The sequence below is a fragment of the Bos taurus genome, chromosome 21 (genome assembly GCF_002263795.3).
Source record: "Bos taurus isolate L1 Dominette 01449 registration number 42190680 breed Hereford chromosome 21, ARS-UCD2.0, whole genome shotgun sequence".
Taxonomy (NCBI): domain Eukaryota; kingdom Metazoa; phylum Chordata; class Mammalia; order Artiodactyla; family Bovidae; genus Bos; species Bos taurus.
In genome coordinates, this window is record NC_037348.1 from 36,158,459 (window position 1) to 36,181,144 (window position 22,686).

Genomic DNA, 22,686 nt, shown 5'->3' on the forward strand with positions numbered 1-22,686 from the left:
TTTGAGGGCCTTGGGGAGGAGCTCAGATTTTCTTTTAAGTAAAAGGGAAGACATTACAGGAGTTTAAGCAGGAAAGTGACATGACCTCCTGGTTTAAATTTTTTTGAGAACATTGGTTGCTCTATAAGAAATGGACTGACAAGGGTATGGAGTTAGAAGGCAGTTGGCAGTAACCCAGAGAAGAAATGACACTTTCTTGAACACGGTTGAAGTAGTAGGATGGAAGAGAAATCAACAACCTTTCATTGTGCAAACTGATGTGGCTGCTTTAAGTTAACCCTTTGAGCTTTAAGAATATTAGAATTCTGTTCTTTTAAGACTCAGATACTGGCTGGAAGCAATGATTTGTTTTTACCAAGGACATACTTTGTTCTCTATTTGGATGCTGTTTTTTTATGATGGCTTGGGAGAGGGCTGCAGAGGAATGAGGTTAAGGGACGCCCCAGGTCTCCATCAGCCAGTCATTGGTGACACCGCAGATGACCCTCCCCAGAACAGCTTTCTGCTGCACTGGCAGCAATGTGACCTGCTCCTCTGCAGTGTCAAGGAGCTCTAACTGCTACAGGATCTAGTCTGGCATAATGCTTGCTTGATTAAGAAACACCATTAGGCTCCGTTCATTATCAAAGGCAACAATCTGGCCAAGACGGTGACTCACGTTGTATAGCTAGAGGTCAAGCTGAATACATGGGCACACCCAGATGGATAAAAAAATAAATTTCATAGTTTGGGGAACACTGCCCCTCCTGTGACACAATGTTGGCATTTGAGCAGAAACAATTCTAAAAGAACAGGAAGACCATACATTTTGGGATGGAGCTGCTTCTACAGCTAGGAAATACTTTGGTCCACTGATAAAGAAGGTTCGGTTCATTCATGTCCAAGTCGATACTCCCACTTTCTTGAAGTCCATCCTGTCACTTCCTTCAAGCCCAATCTCAGTCCCAAGTTTTCATCAGCTGCCTTTAGAACCGTAGGCAGCAGGACTGGGTCAGAAACGTTATGTTAAACCCAACTAACTGTGTGCAGATATTTTGAGAATAAGAGGTTCATTGTTTCAGTAAAATTTTGTGGCAAAGGTTTGTTTATCCAATCCTATCACCTTCTATACCTGATACAGCATAGGAGAGAAATTGCCTACTGAGCTTTCAGCACAGTGACTATAGCCTCACTGGTTCAGAGAATAGGATCCTTGCCCTCCTGTTTTTCTCTAATAAGATGGGCACATGTCTGTTTAGTCAATTGCTTCAAAAATTGGGTCTCCAAGAAGTATATTAGTGCTGTTTAGTGCTGCTCTGGTGGCTCAGTAATAAAGAATCCACCTGCCAATGCAGGAAATGCCAGATTTATCTCTGGGTCGGGGAAGATCCCCTGGAGAAGGAAATGGCAACCCACTCCAGTAGTCTTGCCTGGGAAATTCCATGGATAGACAGCCTAGCAGGCTACAGCTCTTGAAGTTGCAAAGGGTCGGGCATGACTGAGCGATTGAACACACACATGACATAGCCCACATCCAAAAGGAAGTTAAATGGAAACCGAACTTTCAAAAAACCCAATTCATTCAATTCAAAAACTTCCCTATGTGGACATGACAAAATATGAGAAGGTAGCTGCCAACAACCTTTCAGGAAGGTTGTTCCATTCTTAAAGCCATAAGAAAGAGTGGACCCACATCTGTGCCTCTGAACACCCTGCCTGAACATGGTAATTGGGATGGCTATAGCAGCCTTGGTGCTGAGCAGAAAGTTGGAGCGGATTAGAAAGGCACACAGACTAGGGTTCTTCTAGGATATCTAGGACTACTGGACTCCTTTTTCCTTGGGGAGGGGGGCTTTTTATGTGAGATAATTTTATTGTTGAAGCCAGTTGTTACCTCAGCTTCAAGTTTTCCTTCTGGTGGAATGGGTGACTCCAACTAGAAGAGTTGATTCAAAGTTTTAAAGCATAGAGGGACCCAGGCTATTAAGGATGCTCCCAGTGAAACTAATGTGTCCCCATGGCAGACGATACCTCATTCCTCAGCTGATTTGCAGGAAGACTCGGCCCTTCTCAGGTGAATTCATGGGCTGCTGCTCTGATGGTTCTTGAAGTTCCTTCTGACCTTGTGTCTGTTCCTTCACATGCACTCACTCTTCCTTGGTGTTTTGTTTTCTGTTTGCACAAGTTCTACCTGTTAATGGGAGAAAGATGCAAACATTTAAAGAATCACTTGCAATCCTAACATTCAGGCAATGTTTAATATTATCTTGGCATATAATACCTTATATGTATATGTGTTTCTGATTCATATTTACCCCTTTAAAATTTGAATACCATATTGCATATAAAGTTTTACATCCCCCCATTTGAACTATATAATAAGCATCTCTATATATTTCTAAGTATATTTTGAAAGCTTAAAAAAGTGTCCTTTGATTTGGGCAATGTCTCCAGGCACCTGTTGAAGGTATTTGGGGATGAGGCAGATAATTTTCTGTCTTAATTTAAAAAATTTATTTCTCACTACCATTTCTAGATTTAATCTAGAAAAGTAGATTAATGGGACTTCTCTGGTGGTCCAGTGGTTAAGACTCCGCAATTCCACTGCAGGGGGCACAGGCTTGATTCCTGGTCAAATACATAATTCTGTATGCCTATGCTAGGTCACATTCTCTCTACCTAAAGGATTATTTCTCTAGCCAACATGAAGACAGTCCATACTCACTGAGCACACAACTCTTCGGAGGAATGCATTGTGCAGTATTTGGAAGCAAAGCCACAGGCTTTCCGGATTCCTCCTCACTTTGCTAACTGCCTGTGAGATGAACCTAAATATGCTAGGTAGCACCTCTAATCCTCCTTTACCTCCTTTGTAAAATGAAAATAAAAATAAAATCTGTTTCATACAGTCATGGTAAGAACCAGCATAATTCTGAATACAAGGCACTCAGATGTTAGCTTTTTTATTATTATCAAAGTTTTAGGAATATTACCATGAATTGATACTTACCTTCTTTAACTATTCTTCCAAAAAAAAAAAAAAGGCAGGAATTAAGGAAGGATTCAATAGGCAGTTTTCCCCTCTCTGCCTCACTCGATCGATTCTCCTCTAGAATGTCTATGTGCCTCAGATTTTTATCATGTGCAAATCCTCACCAATCCCAGACTACAGCAGACCTTTCCATAAATGATTTCATAATCACTTGTCTACAAGTGATTTCTTCTGCTAGAATGCTCACCCCCTCCTTCACCCACCTGCCAAATGCTTGCTCATCCTTTAATATCTCCTCCTCTGTGGAGCCCTTTCCCAAATCTCCAAAGAGCTGTTGTTCCACTCTTTACACTCCCGCAACACCATTTTTAAACCAATTTCCTTAACATAGCACTTGCCATGATATAGTTGTAACTGATCTGTTAACATGACAATTCTTCCACTGGAGTGCAGGTGTTCTTTTTTTCAGGGTGGGGGGTGGTCCAGGAACATGTTTTTATCACCTCCAAAGAGTGTAATAAATGCTTAATGTGTGGGAGAAAAAATGAAATAAAACTATAAACCATACATTTCCCCCAGAGGAAAAAACACAGGGATGTTCAGGAGTCTGAAGGGCAGATCAGTTCCCCTACTTCGCTCTCCATGTGTTCAAGACTAGAAAAAGCCCCCAAAGGAGTCGGAAGGAAGGGTTCCATTCAGCACACACCTAATTACAGTCCTCGCTCGATTCTCTCTTATAAATGACAACCATCAAATGCCAAGATGTGACAGAATGACATCTGGCTCTTTGGCAGGCACCCTCGGCAGCGGCGTTAATGACTTGGGAGATGGCTCTGGGTATGTAACACTGTTAAGTTTGTTGTCTGGATTATATTATCCTCTTCGACATCTTTTTACATTGTCCTCTAACTCACTTCTGATTCTGATTCAGTGAAACCTGGACACATTTATCCAAATTTGCCCAATGCCCTTCATGGCCTTGACATCCCAGTCCTTTAATATATTTTCATCAGCTCCTGTACATCATTCACAGAGAGTTGTGAGTGTACTTCACAGCCAGTTTGTATTCTCACAGACAACTCAAAGGGGAAGGTTTTTGTCATCTGGGAAAAAGTTCTTTAGTGCTCGACCAAATTACATTTTCTAAGATGACCACATTTGGGGCTCCTTTTGAAATCACGCTGTACAAAGAAAAAAATGCCTCAGTGACTACATATGCTTTGAATTTGAAACCAATATGCAATGCTTCATTAGCTCCCAGGATGAACTATAAAAAGGCAGGGGTTGCAACCATAACAGTCTTGCCTCTGACTGAGAAAAATATATACATTTTAATTTTTTCCTACACATTAAAAACAAAGCCTGTATCTGAAATTTCATCCAGTTTTCAGAAATGATGCATTTAATTTCAGTCCTGAGTTCTTTTATTTTTTCCTTTTTTTTAAAAAAAATTTCTCACCATATAGAAATAGGAGGCCAAACTAGGAAAACAGAATAGTATGAGAAACAAAATCCCCAAAGCTTCCTCTTCCATATCAGTTGTTATTGTGATTTTGGAAGAGGTCAAAATGTATCAAGCTTGCATATATGAAAATGTAAAAAATATTAACAGAAATGTTAGAATCCAAATGGTAAATCCTTATAATATAAATCAGCCCCTGGAATCAATAGGCTGAAATGTTAGCTTCATTCTATGGGTATTTTAACTATTTAAAAAAATTTTGCTTACAAAATAACTGCAATACTCACAACTGAAAAAAATCATATTATCTAGTGCTTTGACTTATTGGAGAAACATTTATGTGTAGAACCAATACATTCATCATGTGTAATTGGAAATTAATGAAACAGTATTTATACTGTTTATATTTTTACTTTTTTTTTTCATTTAAGCATGCCATCTTAAAATGTATTATACCTATTTAAAATGCTGATGGAAATCAAAGATATAGGATTATGAAATGTCAAATATAAAATTAAAAAGAGAAGGATTATTTTCAAAACTCTATACAGTAGTTCTCAATGATACCATGGTACTCTCTAATTCTTCAAAATTCTGAGGTGATTTGTAGGAAATAGAAATGTCCATGGTTCAAATCCTGTGAGTTTCAAATAGCATATATTTTGTTTGTTTCCATGAAAGAGACAATAGACATCAGAACATAATGTACTAAAATGGTTTTCTATTAACTAGCTTGACGAGGAATAAATAATGGGATCTTTCCAAAAGTTGTCAGTCTTTGACCAAAGTTTCCTGTGCCTTGGTTTAACAAAACTTCAATTTCCATAAATATATTGATGCCTCCAGAAAGGTGTGAACAGATGCTTCATCTCTACATTGTGTACATAAATGTATGTTCTGAGATGTAAATTGATCAAACTGTAGAAACAAATCATTTAAGATTCGTGCAGTGATTAATAACAGAAGCCAGTAATCAAATCTCCCTGCCACCAGCACATCTGTTACAGAGAGTTTCTAGTTTGCCCTATTATGCAAATGTGCAATAAAACAAATACATTACTTAATTTAGCAGCTGGTTCAAAAACATTATTTTAGGTGATTTCTTTAGGTTTTGTGTACTTTTGCCATTGATAGTGGTTAATGTGAACTAATTCAATTGTTTATGAGATGAGGGCTTCTACATAAAAAGTAGCCCCCGGGGAAAGCCAGCCTTTTGAAAGTCATTTTGACCCTTGTCTCTGAGAACCAAACACTGAGACAAACACAAGATAAGTCATGGCTCTCAAGGATTCCACTCAGAAAGCACAGGATTCTTAAATGGTTTAAAATGGAAACTCCCTTGATTTCCCTGTTCTTGAGAATAGAGGAGAATCCTCAGTGCTAGAACTTGCTGGCTTTGGAATTTAACTTTTTTAAGCTGAAGTTGTTTTTACATTAAAAAAAAATATCTGGACACAAAAAAAGGAATTTTACAGGTACCTTGTACTGTATGCTCTGATGTTTTCCTGGCAAAAGGCAGGAGGATCTCATGGAATCCGTGGGAACTTTTTGAATAGCTGGTATACTAAAAAGTAGGAAACATGCCTCTCACGAGCTTGAGAATGATATGAAAAACCACAAGCAGGTGGGCTGCGCTCTTAGGAAATGCTCAGAGGGTGCCTTTTAGGCAGTGACCAAACTTGTATTTGTGAGACCAGTTGAGGGAGGAGATGAGGAAAGGGAACAATGGCATCAAGCACAGCCACTCACAGAGTCTTCAGTAGCTGGACAGCAGGCAAGAAAAGAATAGCCCTGAGTTTTCAGCAGTGAAGCTAACTAAAATGGTAGCTGGAGAACAAGGAGTCATATGTTACTCTCGAGTTTTAAGTTGTTTGAAGACTGCTGCCTTACTTGGTACAGGAGATAGTTGAAAAGCAATATCTATGCCCAGTTCATATTCAGGGTCTCTTAATTAACATGCAGAATCTCAAGTCCCTTCCACTGTAGGTCCATAGGACTTCTTTAAAAGGACCCTTTAATTAGTTATTTTTAGATCCATCTTTACCAGTGGCTGAGCTTCCCTAGTGGCTCAGACCGTAAAATCGTCTGCTTGAAATGCCAGAGACCAGGGTTCAATCCCTGGGTCAGGAAGGTCCCCTGGAGAAGGAAATGGCAACCCACTCCAGTACGCTTGCCTGGAAAATTCCATGGATGGAGGAACCTCATAGGCTATATATAGTCCATGGGGTTGCAAAGAGTCAGACATGACTGAGTGACTTCACTTTCACTTACCAATGGCTAAAAACTATGGCTCTAAGGTGAGGAATTACATACATGCTTACATGTTTAATAATATAATATCTATAATAATCTAAATAATCAATATTTATCGAATACCTGCATTAGCACCACCTTATAAAACATCCTTACAAACAATATCTCTTTTGAGCTTCATATTTTGCCAGTGTTGGTAGTGGGGCTCAAAGTGACTTGCCTGAGGGCACAGGATGTTGAGACCAAAACTAAGGACTAATTCCAAAGCCCATGTTCACACTTATGTTACTAAAGTTAAATTTCATTAGAAGACCTGAGGAAAAAGACAAATTGTGGAGTGTGTCCTCAGAACCATAGATAGAAGAGGGAGAAACTTCAGTTTTCTTAGTAAATACTCAACTTCATGCTCTGCAACCATACTGAGACTTCAAATTCAAACATTAACATTAAAAGAGAAAATACAGGGACTTCCCTGGTGGTCCAGTGGTTGAGAATCCACCTTCTTATGCAGGCTATGAGGGTTTGATCCCTGATCCAGGGAACTAAGATCCCACATGCAACTAAGCCTGAGTACTGCAACTACTGAGCCCTATATACTGGTGAAATGTAGGAGGATCTCACGGAATCAGTGAGAACCAGTTAAATAGCTGGTATATTAAAAAGTAGGAAACAAGTCTCTTATGAGCTTGAAATGGATATGAAAACCCAGAAGCAGGTGGGTTGCACTTTTAGGAAATGCTCAGAGGGGTGCCTTGCACCCCAACAAGAGAAGCCCACATGCCATAACTAGAAAAGCGCTCATGTGCCCCAAGTAGAGAAAGCCCATGCACCTCAAAGAAGACCCAGTGTAGCTAATTGGAAGAAAAGAAGAAAAAAAAAAGCAGATTTAGGATACATGACTGAGAGTAGGCTTTTTGGAAACATGGGTTACCCAGTAGACAGACTGTGTTATTCAGGATTCTCCAGAGAAAGAGAACCGATAGGATATGTGTATATATATAAAGAGATGTGTTATAAAGGAATTGGTTCATGTGATTATGGAAGCTGGCAAGTCAAAATCTGCAGTGTGGACCCCAAATTGGAGACCTAAGAGATGAAGGTGCAGGTGAAATCTGAAGGCACTCGGCTGGAAATTCCTTCCTGAACAGGGAGGCCACTCTTCCTGTTCTATTTGGGCATTCAATGATTAGATAAGTCTCATCTACATAATGGAGGGCAATGTACTTTACTCACAGTTCCCCAACTAAATATACATGTTCATCTCATCCAAAAATGCCTCGCAAGTTAACACATAAAATTAACCATCACACAGACCAAGTTTATACTTAAGTGACAGTGCAAGTGGTTTTGCTCAGTCATGTCCAACTCTTTGCGATCCCATGGACTGTAGCCCACCAGGCTCCTCTGCCCATGGAACTCTCTGCAAGAATACTGGAATGGGTTGCCATGCCCTCCTCCAGGAAATCTTCCAGACCCAGGTCTCCTATATTGCAGACAGACTGAGCCACCTGGGAAACCCTTAAGACACCAGCAAATTACGGTACTTTAAAAGAAAAAAAAAGACTCTTGAAAATAATCTGATGTGTGATATTTCAGAAAAAAACAATCATCATCCGAAAAAATTGGACTCTGGCTATCTTATCCTTAATTTTACAGTTTAGCATTTTTAATATTTTGATTAGATGCAGGGTGGAGAGGGACCAAAAGAATCTCCATAATCCACTCTAATATTGTAGTGCTTGGGACCCTTAAAGGCCTTGCCTTCTCATCATCACTAGAAATTTCAAGCCATCACTATACGAATTTTTTCTGTCCAATGCTTTAGAAGTGATAATGAAAGTGAATTGAATTCATTTGGCAAATATTAGGCCTGCCAACAATATTCTTACTTTCTGTAGAGATTGTGAGGTCAGCATAGCATAAGGGGCAGGAGCAAGACATCGAAGTCACAGAAAGCCTCATTTCCTAACTCTTTTCAACACTTTTCTATCAGTGGGATTTTTGGCAAGTTACATAACTCTCCAAGTTGCAATTTCCATATCTTTAAACTAAAGATAATTGAGCCTATTTCCCACTGCTGTCACGAGGATTAAAGGAGTTAAAGCACTTGGAACTCTGGGCACAGTGTCTGACATATGATAACTCAATAAACATTATTCTCGTGATAGCCATAGAAGAAGAAAATGAGTTAGGGTAAAAAGCATACTTGTTGGACCGAATCCATCGATACTTTCTACATGTTGCACAACAGATATTCCTGGTAAGGAGGCCACTGAAGAATCATCATGGACCCCATTCCTCTATTTTTGGAGACCATATTCTATATATCAAGCATATTAATAAACTCATATCCCATGTTAAGAGAAGCATTCAGAAGGTAAACTGTTTTGTAAGATTTTCTAAAAATACTTTTGCTATAAGAGCTATTTGAAAGGGAACGTGTTAGTCACTCAGTCATGTCCAACTCTGCAACCCCATGGATTGTAGCCCACCAGGCTCCTCTTTCCGTGGGATTCTCCAGGCAAGAATATTGGAATAGGTTGCCATTGTCCTCTCCAGGGCATCTTCCCAAACCAGGAATTGAACCCGGGTCTCCTGAATTGTAAGCAGATTCTTAATTTCTTATATATCAACTTGGAATTTCAGGAATTCCTTAAAAGTAAAAATCTAAAATGTTTCTTACAAACTGGAATTTTCATAGAATTTAATGTTTAATGAAGTTGTCAATATTTTGTGTGATAAACAGTTTAATAAACATTTAAAAATTTGACTGCATTTTAAAAAATATTTTGGAGACAGTAAAGCTGTATACAAGTAACAAATATTCTTGAAAGTTCACAGATCCTAGATATTATTCTTATACTGCATAATGGTTCAGCGGTCTTGCATAAGTTTTAAGTTCTTCAGAAAAGTAGAAAGAGAGACAAAGAGTGGGGGTGGGGAGTCAGAAAACCAAGCTTCCATCATGAGTTAAAAAGGTGTTTATAAATTTTTATTTTTAATCATGAAACATTTCAAACATACAGAAAAGTATATAAGAAATATAATTCATTCCATTGCTTATTGCATCTCCTGTTTTACTTACAAGATAATGTACTTTCTTCCAGAAGTGTATTCATTAATATCAGTTTGGGCTTCTGTTTGAAGGCTATGCTATGCTAAGTCACTTCAGTTGTGTCCGACTCTGTGCGACCCCATAGACGGCAGCCCACGAGGCTCCCCCATCCCTGGGATTCTCCAGACAAGAACACTGGAGTGGGTTGCCACTTCCTTCTCCAATGCATGAAAGTGAAAAGTGAAAGTGAAGTCGCTCAGTCGTGTCCGACTCTTAGCAACCCCACGGATTGCAACCTACCAGGCTTCTCTGTCCATGGGATTTTCCAAGCAAGAGTACTGGAGTGGGGTGCCATTGTCTTCTCCGGTTTGAAGACTAGGTTAACTAAATATAAATTTCTAGTCTCAAAGATAATTTTTCTCAGCAATTTGAGGATATCATTCCACTGTCATCTGATCCCTGTTACTGTAGTTGAAGAGTCTGTAGTCAGTCAAATGGTCCTTTGACTACGCTCTGCCTACTAGCTTCTCCGGTTTACTTGTATCTTTGGCATTACGCATTCGGTCCATAGTGTACCTAGGTGACAATTTTCAAAATTTATTACCTGTTTATCTTTTTCTTTCTGGAATCCTATTAGTGGCATGTTGAACAACCTTATTTTATTTGTTTATTAAACTCCTTTGCATATTTTCTATATTTTTATTTCTCTTGTTTTTACCTGGTAATTTCCTCAGATTTATTTTACAGACTACAAACATATCCTTATATTTTTTAAGTCTATTTAACTCTACCATGATTTTCTTTTCTAGTCCACCCTTCCAAGTTCTTAGACTTATGTATACATCATAGTGCCAACACTTTGCTTTATCTGGGTCCAGAGCTTCATGTTCTTTCTCTGATGGGGGGTCTAAAATCCAATCTATTATGTTAGTTGGACAATAACCTACTCTAGTCAACTTATGTGTAAATTTACCTTCTTTGTTTAAAGATCTTTGTTTTTAGCATCTGAAGATTTATTTTTCTTTTTTTGCTAATTCAACTGACATTTACACTTTTTTTTTTTTTTGGTCTATCAAAATTAGCAGTATTAAATTTTTTTGCTGGAGGATACATTTTAGTCAGTATTACTGGTTAAATTATATGTCCCCTAAATTCGTATGTGGATGTCTTAACCCCCAATATGATGGCATTTGTAGATGGGGGTCTTTTGAGAGGTAAACAGGTCAAGAGGATGGGACCCTTAAGATTGGATTAATTCTCTGATAAGAAGAGACTCCACAGAGCTTGCTCTCTGTCTCTCCTTGAAAGGAAGATCACAGCAAGATGGCAGCTGTCTGCAAGCCAGAAAGGAAGTTCTTACCAGAACCAGAACATGCTAGCATCCTGTTCTGGACTTCTGGACTCCAGAACTGTGAGAAAATGCATTTCTTTTATTTAATCCACCCAGTGTATCATATTTTGTTATGACAGCCATCTTTCTGAAATATTGAGTCTCTAATAACTTGTATTTATTCAATTAATACTGACAAGTTTTAAGAAGAAAAAGTCTTGCTGCTTTTACTTTTAACTTATCAACTCAGGCTCCCTAATATGGATTTGTAATAAAGTTTGACCTCACCTGAATTCAGATAAACCACAGTATCTGAGCAAGTGATGCACAGTAATTTTAAAAACCTACTAATTTATGTGGAATTGACAGTTCAGTGCATGTTAATTCCAAATGGACCACAAGGCAAAGAATCGGATTTGGAAGAATAGCCAAGAATAGAATGATTTTACTTGGATGGGCTGAAAAAAAAAAAAAAAAAACAGAAACAAAGACAGCTTCTAAATGGCTTCTGTTTGAATCCAGAAGGCAAGCCATAGAAACCTAATAAACTTCCATCAAGATTACAAATAAAATCTTGAGGGTATCTGTATAATCAATAAAAAAAAAAAATAGGATGGAGCTATCATTATTGTGGTAAATGCAAATTATTACTAAGTGTCCTCCAGCTAATTTGAAGGACCTTTCACTTTTATGTGACTATAGTAAGAAATGAGAAATTTAATATAGTAAAATATGCAGTATCTATTGCAATCTTAAAGAAATCTGTTGGTTGGCAGCAATATAACCCTGAGGCATTCTGATGAACTGTAAACAATCCAGGCTCTACTGTGTATGCAGAAAAAAAAATATTAGCTTCCTATAGGATTGTATTCCTGCCATGTGACCAAAGGCTTTAAAAGCACCTTTTCCTTGCATTTCAGAAGCTGATATTAACAAAATTACTTGGCAATCTGGCAGTTGTAAATTGCGACCTCTTGTCATTAGTTGGGTCACTGATGTCCTCCTCTTTTCCTTTTTAAACACTGATGGATTCAATAAAGTAAACACTGACTTTATAAATAAGCAGGGAGTCGGAGCACTAGGTTCTAGTCACTTCCGGAATGGGAAGTAAGCAGAGCAATTACTGAGAGGGGAGGGAAGGGACGCTAGGACTGTAGTCAAGCAGATGATGGAATGAATACCCTATTTAAGTATGCCACGTGTCACCATGTAAAAGAAACGGTGGGTCACAAGAAACAACAGGAATGCCATAGTGCATTGATCCCATAATTAAGGGAGAAGACATAAGTCAGAAGCCTCTCAGACCGAATGAGTTTCTCTACCATACACTGTAATTATTAGTCTTAGAACTCTCATTCCAATAGGCGCTTCACACTGATGATACAGAATACCTTCTTTCAGTATCAAAACTCAAAGAATAAAGTATGAGACAGACGGGAAAGTCAGCTAAAGCTCCCGCTCCTGCAAAGACAGACTGTGGTCACTACTCTATCTTGGCAAAGCCAGAAAAGCAGGATTTCCACAGGGCAGCATCAAAACTGGCTGACTCTAAGAGAATCCATCACTTCGAAGACATCACATACCAGATGAATTTCTGCCAGTCCTTTCCCAAACTAGGCAGTTAGTAATCAAGGAAGAAAAAGGTTAAACTCCCACCACCACTATCACCACACACGGGTGCACACGTCCAGTGCAAACAGTGGCGTATTGCTCTTCTCTCCTAAAATCTCGCTCCTCATAACATCTCCAGAATGTATGTGGAAGACATGAACCCCTCTTAGCATTTTTTTCTGGCTTATTGTTTTGTTCAGGGTGGAATATGCCCACCTCTGGGCTTCCCAGATGGCACAGTGGTAAAGAACCCATCTGCCAATGTAGGAGATGCAGGAGTTGTGGGTTCGATCCCTGGGTCAGGAAGATCCCCTGGAGAAGGGAATGGGAACCCACTGCAGTATTCTTGCCTGGAAAATCCCATGGACAGAGGAACCTGGAGGGCTACAGTCCATAGGGTAGCAAATAGTTGGACACAACTTACGTCTGAGCACACAAACACACATATGTCCAACCCGAGATAATGAAATGATTGGCTAAAGCCATTCTCCACAGTCCCTTCTGTTACTTTAAAAACTCCTAGACGTAGTTGTATAAAAACTTCTGTCCAGTGAGATCTGAAAGAAAGTCTGTTGTGTAAGTTTCTAGGGAAATATTAGCTTTCTGGATAAAAGAAAACACACATCTCATGTCAATTTTCCTCTTCCTACCTACTTTGTTCTAGAACACAGTATGGCAGCTGGTGCTGCTGCAGTCATCTGTGATCCTAGGAGGAAGATGAAGACCATTCAGGCGACATGGACCCTTACTTACATCACTGAGCTGCTGACCAAAACCAGCATTAGCTAACCTCTGGTTTTTAGATTATACAGGAAAAATAAACTCCTCCTTGTTTAAATGACAGAGAAATTTTCTGTTGCTTTCAGGCAAATCCATTTCTAACTGATGCAAAATATACGGTACTACCATTTTACATGTTCATTATCTAGTTACCATTAACAAACATGCAGTACTTAATTTCACATTAACACCAAGGTGAAGGTAGCTATTCACTTCAGATTCCAGGTTTACATACGGGGAAGCTGCCAAGTGAAAATTACTGACTCACCTTGGCATGGTATAAAACCAGGTGACTATTTCCAGGCAAAGAAATGCATTCAGTGCATTTCTGCAAATGTCTGCATTCAGTGGTATCAATAAGGAAGTCTGAGTTGCCCAGCACTACCAGCACCATTTGGTCGCCATCCAATGGAACACAACCAGTGAAAGCAGGGAGTCCTCTACTAAGATGAGATATATAGTTCAATGCCTGAACTTATGCAAGCTACCAGGATCCATCAAAGAGAGACAAATACAGATGCTGAACTTTCTCCACTACCCAATCACAGCTGTGCAATGTGATCTAGTATCCCAGGCGCAGACAAAAAAGAGGTGCACTGTTTGCAGAGAATTTTAAATTGCATTTACTATAAACTTATTACTATAAAACCTACTTAAAAACTGTCTGCTTTTCATAACCACCATGCCAGGTTGCTCAGTGGTAAAGAATCCGCCTGCCAACGCAGGAGATGCAGGTTCAATCCCTGAGTCGGGAAGATCCCCTGGAGTAGGAAATAGCAACCCACTCCAGTATTCTTGCCTGGATAATCTCATGGACACAGAAGTCTGGTGGCCGACAGTCCATGGTGTTGCAAAGAGTCGGACATGACTGAATAGCTAAACACACACACACATTAGTAATTCAAACAATGTAGAATGATAAAATATTCCACTGAAAAAAATTTCTGTTGACTTAATTCCTAAACAGTCATTGAGATTATAGTTGAGTTCTAAATGTGGTGATGGTCATATATGTGCATATATATATATATATATATATACACACACATATCAGATCAGATCAGTCACTCAGTTGTGTCTGACTCTTTGTGACCCCATGAACCGCAGCACGCCAGGCCTCGCTGTCCATCACCAACTCCCAGAGTTCACTCAGACTCACGTCCATCGAGTCAGTGATGCCATCCAGCCATCTCATCCTCTATCGTACCCTTCTCCTCCTGCCCCCAATCCCTCCCAGCATCAGAGTCTTTTCCAATGAGTCAACTCTTCGCATGAGGTGGCCAAAATACTGGAATTTCAGCTTTAGCATCATTCCCTCCAAAGAAATCCCAGGGCTGATCTCCTTCAGAATGGACTGGTTGGACCTCCTTGCAGTCCAAGGGACTCTCAAGAGTCTTCTCCAACACCACAGTTCAAAAGCATCAATTCTTCGACGCTCAGCCTTCTTCACAGTCCAACTCTCACATCCATACATGACCACAGGAAAAATCATAGCTTTGACTAGTCGAAACTTTGTTGGCAAAGTAATGTCTCTGCTTTTGAATATGCTATCTAGGTTGGTCATAACTTTCCTTCCAAGGAGTAAGCATCTTTTAATTTCATGGCTGCAGTCACCATCTGTAGTGACTTTGGAGCCCAGAAGAATAAAGTCTGACACTGTTTCCACTGTTTTGCCATCTATTTCCCATGAAGTGATGGGACCGGATGCCATGATCTTCGTTTTCTGAATGTTGAGCTTTAAGCCAACTTTTTCACTCTCCACTTTCACTTTCATCTAGAGGCTTTTGAATTCCTCTTCACTTTCTGCCATAAGGGTGGTGTCATCTGCATATCTGAGGTTATTGATATTTCTCCTGGCAATCTTAATTCCAGCTTGTGTTCCTTCCAGTCCAGCATTTCTCATGATGTACTCTGCATATATATTTCATTATTTATTCCTTAATAAACATTATACATAAAAGTTACTTTAGAGAATTCAGTCACACAGAAGCCCCTGATACATGTGGACTGAGCTACATAAGTTTAGTTCAAAAGCAGTTTTCAATGGTTTGACAACCTTCAAGTTTGTCTCCAAATGCTGTGTTCTGCATATTCCTAGGGTTAAATACTAGATGAACAATGACTGCACATAACTGTAAGATGAAGAAAGAGACCATGAATCACTTAGTCTATGTGACTATTTGAAGTTTGTACCTGTGTTTAAAATTTGCAAGAGTGAAACAAATGAACTGCACATTGCTGGTAAGTGCAAATTTTAGATTATACATGAAATAATGGAACAAATTTGAATAACTCACTTAACATTGAAATACATTCTTTTTTTCCCCCACAAGCTGTTGAGTAATATATTTAAAGACCACCCTTCCAAATCATCAAACTAGAATTGTATAGATAACAAATAAAAATGTATTCTTTTTAAGTTGTTACTTCTTTGCTTTAATAATAAGAGATAAACCAAGAAATTAATGACTATTGCTGGTTATTACATGATCATTACTGAAAATAATTTAATTGGTCCATTTTGAGGATCAAATAACCTAAGTACAATAGAAGGAGACATTCAAAAGTTCCCTAAGCATTGTTTTTTGAAAGGTTAGTGCTCTGTTTGTGCTGTTAACTGACCACACTGCTGAACACTCAGCAGATTTTAATTCACAGCCAGTTCTAGACATGTCTTAGGAGTGGAAACATGTTCTCTGATACATGGTGCCCTCTCTTCCCTCTGGCCACTTTAAACAAACTCTATGGCTTTGGAAAATTCCTCAATACTGTTATTTACACTATGAACAGAAAACACTGCAATATTGAGAGACTGCTTTTGGGAGGTGATACAGAACTTCCTTATTTTATTTGGAAGTTATAATTGGGAAGTTTCACTCAGAAACATGAGTCCACATATGCTTTCAGAGGCTTAAATCTAACTATTCTCATACATTTGTTTGGATAAGAACTGTCTGGGATGTTCCCAGCTGGACGGACTCCTGCAAATACAGGACTCCTGGAGTCTGTCCCTAAGGCTTCCAGTTCAGAAGATTTGGGGTACAGCCTACAATTTATGTTTTAAATGAGCATCAATCCCATTTAAGTTATTCTTGAACTAAACTTTAATCAATGTTAAGAAACTGTAGATATCAGAAAAGTGGAACCCTTTTTGTAACTTTTTTCCTATTAAGACTTCCAATTCACCAGGTCAGCCCTTTTGTTTAAAGGATAAACAAACATGTAAATAAGGAAATAAGTAAATAAACATTACTTCCCTCCCCCCCAAATGATAAGAGAACAAAACAAGCATGGTAGACAAGAAGATAAATGGCTGTTGAGAGAGATGATTCAGGGGGAAGCACCTGTAACAGTGAAATGATCAGAGAGTAAAATACTGTGCCAGATTCAAAGGGAAGAGAAAACAACTTACTTGGAGTCTGCTGTGGTCTGAAGATCTGTGTGCCCAAAGCAGAACCTTCATGAATGAGGTCTGTGCCCTTATAAAAGAGACTCCAGAGAGCTCCCTCAGCCTTTTTACTATATGAGGGCACAGTAAAAAAAAGCCCCTACCTATGAACCAGGAAGAGGGCTCTCACCAGACAGAATCTGCCAACACCTTGATCTTCCCAGCCCCTAGAACTGAATTTATGTTGTTTCTAAGATATCAAGTCTCTGGTGTTTTGGTGTAGAAAGCTGAAGGGACTAAAATAGAGTTTAATAAATATAATGAAATTTGGGTCTTGAATTCTACTTCAAAGAGATTTTAGAAAAGCAAAAATTACATAATTTAAGAAGCTCAAAATATAAACAAGACATTTATTTTTTTTTTCTTAAAATCTTACATTTTAGTTTTAGGAGTAATGATTTTTATATTTGGTTGAGAGTTTAATTCAAAAAATATCTACAGGGCACCCATTAGGTGCCAGACATGGAGACAGAACTGTCATCATTTGGGAGGAGCTTGTAGTCGAGCTGCAGACACGGTTGCATCAGGAAGTACAGACCCAGCTGGCACCTTGCTATGCAGACACCAAGCTGCCCAGAATACACTCACTGGCCTTTTGCTGGTTCAGGCCTCTCTGGGGTTTAATGTGAGTGACACAGGGGGGCCACGTGTGGCATCAGTGTGTGTGCGTGTGCGATCGCACTGCTGGTAAGGTAGACTGGCTCATGTCTCCCGAAGGGGACATCTCTCAAACACAATAACTAGCACTGTCACCTGGATGTGTCCCTGGAAGGTAGCAGTCACATGCCAGACTGAATATAGACAAGCACATGCCAGAAGGATGAGTGGAGAGAGGAAGTTTACTCCTTATATAGATGGAAGTCCCAATAAGCCCTTATAGCCGCCTCTCAATGCTCCTTACCTGGGACTAGGGGAATGTAACTGCCAGCCTCATCCGCTGGACAGATTTGTGGGCAGTTTCTATTAGATATCCTTTTCCTTCCTGTCACTTCTCATTTTTCCACAGTGGCTGGACGACGCTGTTACTGCCACGGGCCTCTCCCCAGATCTAGTAAGGCACGAGAGAAGTAGGAAGACCATCTTGTTCTGATATTAAATAGGAGCCTCTGGGGTGATGTACAAGGCACATCGTGTTCCTTAGACTTGTTTCCGATGAGAAAAAAGTAATGTCTGTGTGTGTTGGGTGGTGGATTTAAGACATTTCATTTCTGAAAACACAGAGATTATAACAAGTGACAAAAAAGGTTCCCCCGGTTCCTCCCCCGACTTCTAATGAACCAGAGCTAGTTCTCCCCCTGGGGAGCCCTTTCCTGCCTGGCTCTCACTGAGCCCTCAGGAGAGTGTTCCTTCTGGTAATTTCTCACACCTTGCATGTGTTTTCCTGGGGGCCAATGTTTTTCTCTGTTCCAGGCTTCTCCCTCTTCCCATTTGTTGCTCTGCACTCTAGAAAATCAGATTTGCTGGGAATACCAGGGACTGCAAAGAGAGCCGACCTGGGGAAAGGAAGGCCTTTGTGGTCTCCCAGGAACTGTCTATCGACTGAGCTCCGGATCACCCTGTGTTAACTGCCTCTGCTGTCTCTCGGAGAGAAATTTCATACCAATTCCGCAGGTAACCAAATATGACAGAACTTCAATACTAAATTAAAAAAGCTGTTGCTCCCCAACTCTAGTTTCTTCCGTGATTCTGAAATTGATATTTCACTTTTACAAATGTTAAGACAAAACATTTAAGTTTGAAAGATAATAAACATCCTCAAAGGACACAGAGACAAAATGCCCATCCTTTGTGCCTTCCCATCTTGCCCCACAGCCCCCTCCTCAGACGCAGAGTGTAGAAGGGAGCCAGAAATTGCCCATAATCACGCGCTGCCTTTCTACTATATGTCCAATATGTGCTGTCATTATTTCAGTGTTTGAAGCTCTCGTGGCAGCATTGCCAGGGAAGATAATGGGGCCTATTATTTTCAATGAGCTCCATCAGAGGTTTCAATGGGCCTGCTATCACTCGAACAAAGACACGTTGGGAAGCAACACTACTTTCTTGTCATCAAAATGGCTGAGTTTGTGTGAAGCTAAAGAACACCCCTTTTTTTTTCCTTTTCAGCCCTGTTGGATTTGAAAGGGCCAAGAAAGGCAGTTTACAAAGAAGCAGGCCTGACTCCTTGCCGAGTGCCCTTTGCCCTGCCCAGATGTACATACGTATTTTATTGAATCAATAAGTTCAGCAAAGTGAAACCTGCTTTACCATGATTTCCTATTTCTACCCAGAAATATGTTCCCATGAAAAATATCTTCCAATAGAATTATAAACAGCAACAACAACAAAAAAACACAAAAGCAAAATAAATAAATAAATAACCTGCCAACATGGAAGTTGTTTAGAGAGTGGTTGAGTTTAAGGTGAATTAAAAGATTCTGGCTCAGCTTAGAAATCTCTTTTCCAACCCGTTTCTGACCCTTCTTCCCTAAACTTGAGAACTTTTCCTTTGTCTTTACATCTGTTGCAACTTGAGCTCAGTCCCAAAGTGTCTTTTGTCTGAATATTTACAAAACCTTACGAGTTACCCTTTATGAGACTGTAACAAGACTACTTGTCTAACTTCCTAACTGTTGGGCAATTTTAGGATTGGTAAAATATATTTTCTTAGGGTTGTAAATATGTGAGTCTGTAAAACAAGTTCACATATGTTAATAGTTCTAACAGTTCGTTGAAATGTTTCCATTTTTGAGTGTTTATTATGTTCATGCTGTTACATATTTACTCGTTTAATCTTCATAACAACTCATGAGAAAGAGAGCTGTTGTTATTCCCATCTGTGCATGAGGACATCCTTGAGACTTAGAAAGATCAAATCACCTGTTGAGAGTGACTCCACGAGCAAGCGCCAGAAGAGGAATCGAATCCTTACAACTTCATTCCAGGGTCCATGAACCATGGGAGGCCTCTATGCATAACTGAGCCACTGTAGAGCTGTTTGAAATACTAATCAATTTTTTCTTCTCCTTGCTTATACTCTTCACTCCTCTCAACCTGTCCCTTCTTTCCCTTAAGTATCTCTGTTCAAGCAGTTAGTGGGCTCCTGGTATGTGTCCTCAAGTTTACAGAGTAGGAAACAGAAGTCGCCTGCCAATCTGCCTTTAGTGTTTTCAAATGCATAGATTTTATTAGATGCATTATTTTAGATGTCTGTGTCAAAAGCATAAAAATGGAGGCAATGCATTTGAGAGGGAGAAGCAGAGAAAATAAGGATTTTTAGAAACGTGGTGAATCTGTAGGATTCATACAGGAATGAAAGATAGCTCAGCCAACTTACTTCCAGCAGGGTAATCTGTGGTGTGTTCAAAAGCTCTGTGAACACTGTACCATAATTGCAGAACATCCAGGCTTTGCTCCAGTGAGGTCTGTCCAAAGTTCGAAGCCAAATTTTCAACTGGGCTGCCTTCCCACCAGTGGCAGGGGAGCACTGGCCCTCATGGGAAACCCCCAGTGCAGTCCCAGAGGATGTGGTGCCCTTCTGTGGCTGTAGATGCAGACCTCATTTGGCCCTTTTCAATTTATCCCTGCAATTTAATCCTGCAATATTCCAGAACACCCATCACCCCAAGAGAAGGAGGGATGATGGAGCAAAGGGAGTGGTACTGAATAGAAATAGTTTACTAGCTTTTTTTCTGGGGGCAGGGAGAGTGCTGTGTCACGTGGCATGTGGGCTCTTACTTCCGGACCAGAGATCAAACTTGCACCCCCTGCACTGGAAATGTGGAATCTTAACAACCAGATCGCCAGGGAAGTCCCTGAATAGAAATAGTTTAAGTTCCTCTGAGCTAGGATGGTGATTAGATACAGTCTTATGCCAGCTTCACTTTCTGCTGTGTTTGAAAAAATTACAATTAGACTCTGGATATAGGTAGGAAAGAATGCTATACAGCTAGTCTGACCATTTCAGTGGTCAGCTTAGTAAGTATAGGTTACTGCAAGGTAAATTGACTTATAATAGTATTGTCAATGAAGAATGATTGGAAATGTTTAAAATGACCATAGTATGGCAGTGAAAAAAAATCAATGTTTTCAAAAGGCTATTTGACCTCTAGTTTCTGTGGGGTTGCTGGGAGGCACACATAAGAAAAGGTATTCTATTGATCTGTATGTCAAATATGCTCAGTTAAATGTGGATAAGGTTATGATATTTATTTATTATCTCTTTGCAAAAAAGGCTGGAGATGACAATGTCTGAAACAGTCTAGCAAAGATAACTTCCATGATGAATAAATATGGCCATAATTATTTATCAACATTGGTTTGGCTCTATCCCCATTGTATTCTAGTCACCTCAGCACCCAAGAATTCTCATTTGTTTCTAACAGATCAAGAGTGGCTACATTTTTAAGGACTTATTTTTAGGATAAAACACATGATGTTCACCACCTTCCTACCATATACAACAGTCATACTTCGAGTAACCATTTTTAAAAGAAAATATATAAACAGATACGGTGCTCAGATACTGCAATAACTTCACAGGTTGGGAGTCATTGATTTGTTCACATAGCCTATGCTATAACTGATGATTTAAGCATTTAAAAAAAACCACTGTATTTTAAATCTTTTCCATAAAAATCATTCTATCTTAATTGTGCATAAGCACAAGTTAAACACAGTGTCTGGAATGCAGTAGGTGCTTAATAAATGTTTCCTGCTGCTGCTGCTGCTGCTGCTGCTAAGTCGCTTCAGTCAAGTCCGACTCTGTGCGACCCCATAGACGGCAGCCCACGAGGCTCCCCTTGTCCCTGGGATTCTCCAGGCAAGAACGTTGGAGTGGGTTGCATTTCCTTCTCCAGTGCAGGAAAGTGAAAAGCGAAAGTGAAGTCGCTCAGTCGTGCCCGACTCTTAGCGACCCCATGGACTGCAGCCTACCAGGCTCCTCCGTCCATGGGATTTTCCAGGCAAGAGTACTGGAGTGGGGTGCCACTGCCTTCTCCGATGTTTCCTGGGGGATGATCAAATATTTTTATTCAAATGAGGGTAAGCTAGAGAACACAGACTATGAAAGGGGTTGGGGAAGGTTGCCTGCATAAGTTTGTGGTAGTGATGGAGAGGATGACACTTTCTTAGCTAACAAACATGTACACTCTGCTTACTATATAATGTTTTTTATAAGACTGGCAGAACTCTAATTATCTCATAAATATGATTAATCCTCACAATGACCCCCATGAATTATCGCTATTTTTACTGCTGTCTTCTGTACTTTACACTTGAGTGGAGTAAGGCATATCTGAGAGGAAGATATGCTGAAGGTTACATTATGAGTGTATCAATGAAAATCTTTAGTTTTTTTCACCATCCCGTATTTATATAGATGACTCAGGTTTATTGGAAATGGCAGGTGAACTTGTTGATGACTTACAAATCAAATGAAGTCTAAAAGTACTTTTTTAGGTAAGACTGGCCATTTCCCCCACACATTCCTCTGTGGGGAGGGGGTATTTCAGAGCTAGGTGTCTTGGACTCCAGATTTAAGATAAATATTTTGAACCATGGCTTACTCTATAGAAGTCCATGCCAGCAGTTTACCAAACAGGTTAATAGATGTGGTAATTCATGAATCACTTTCACTTATACATCAGCATAAGCTATTTTAAAATATAACTGTCCAGGGATTTTCCCAGACACCTGCCCAACTAATTCAGCCTGTCAAATTATCAGATTATGCGGACAAATGGGAACCATGCAAATTAAGTGCTGAAAGGTAGCCTAACAACTATTAAAGCAAAAA

General features: G+C 39.6%; 1 long non-coding RNA gene across 2 annotated transcripts in view; it reads right to left on the reverse strand.

Annotated features, from left to right (window-relative positions):
* Positions 1-22,686, reverse strand: part of LOC132343365 (uncharacterized) — a 392,620-nt gene that overhangs the window by 145,912 nt on the left and 224,022 nt on the right. For both annotated transcript variants that reach the window (XR_009492170.1, XR_009492169.1), the window contains one exon: positions 2,011-2,170. This is a non-coding gene — a long non-coding RNA (uncharacterized lncRNA). The remainder of the gene's footprint in view (positions 1-2,010; positions 2,171-22,686) is intronic.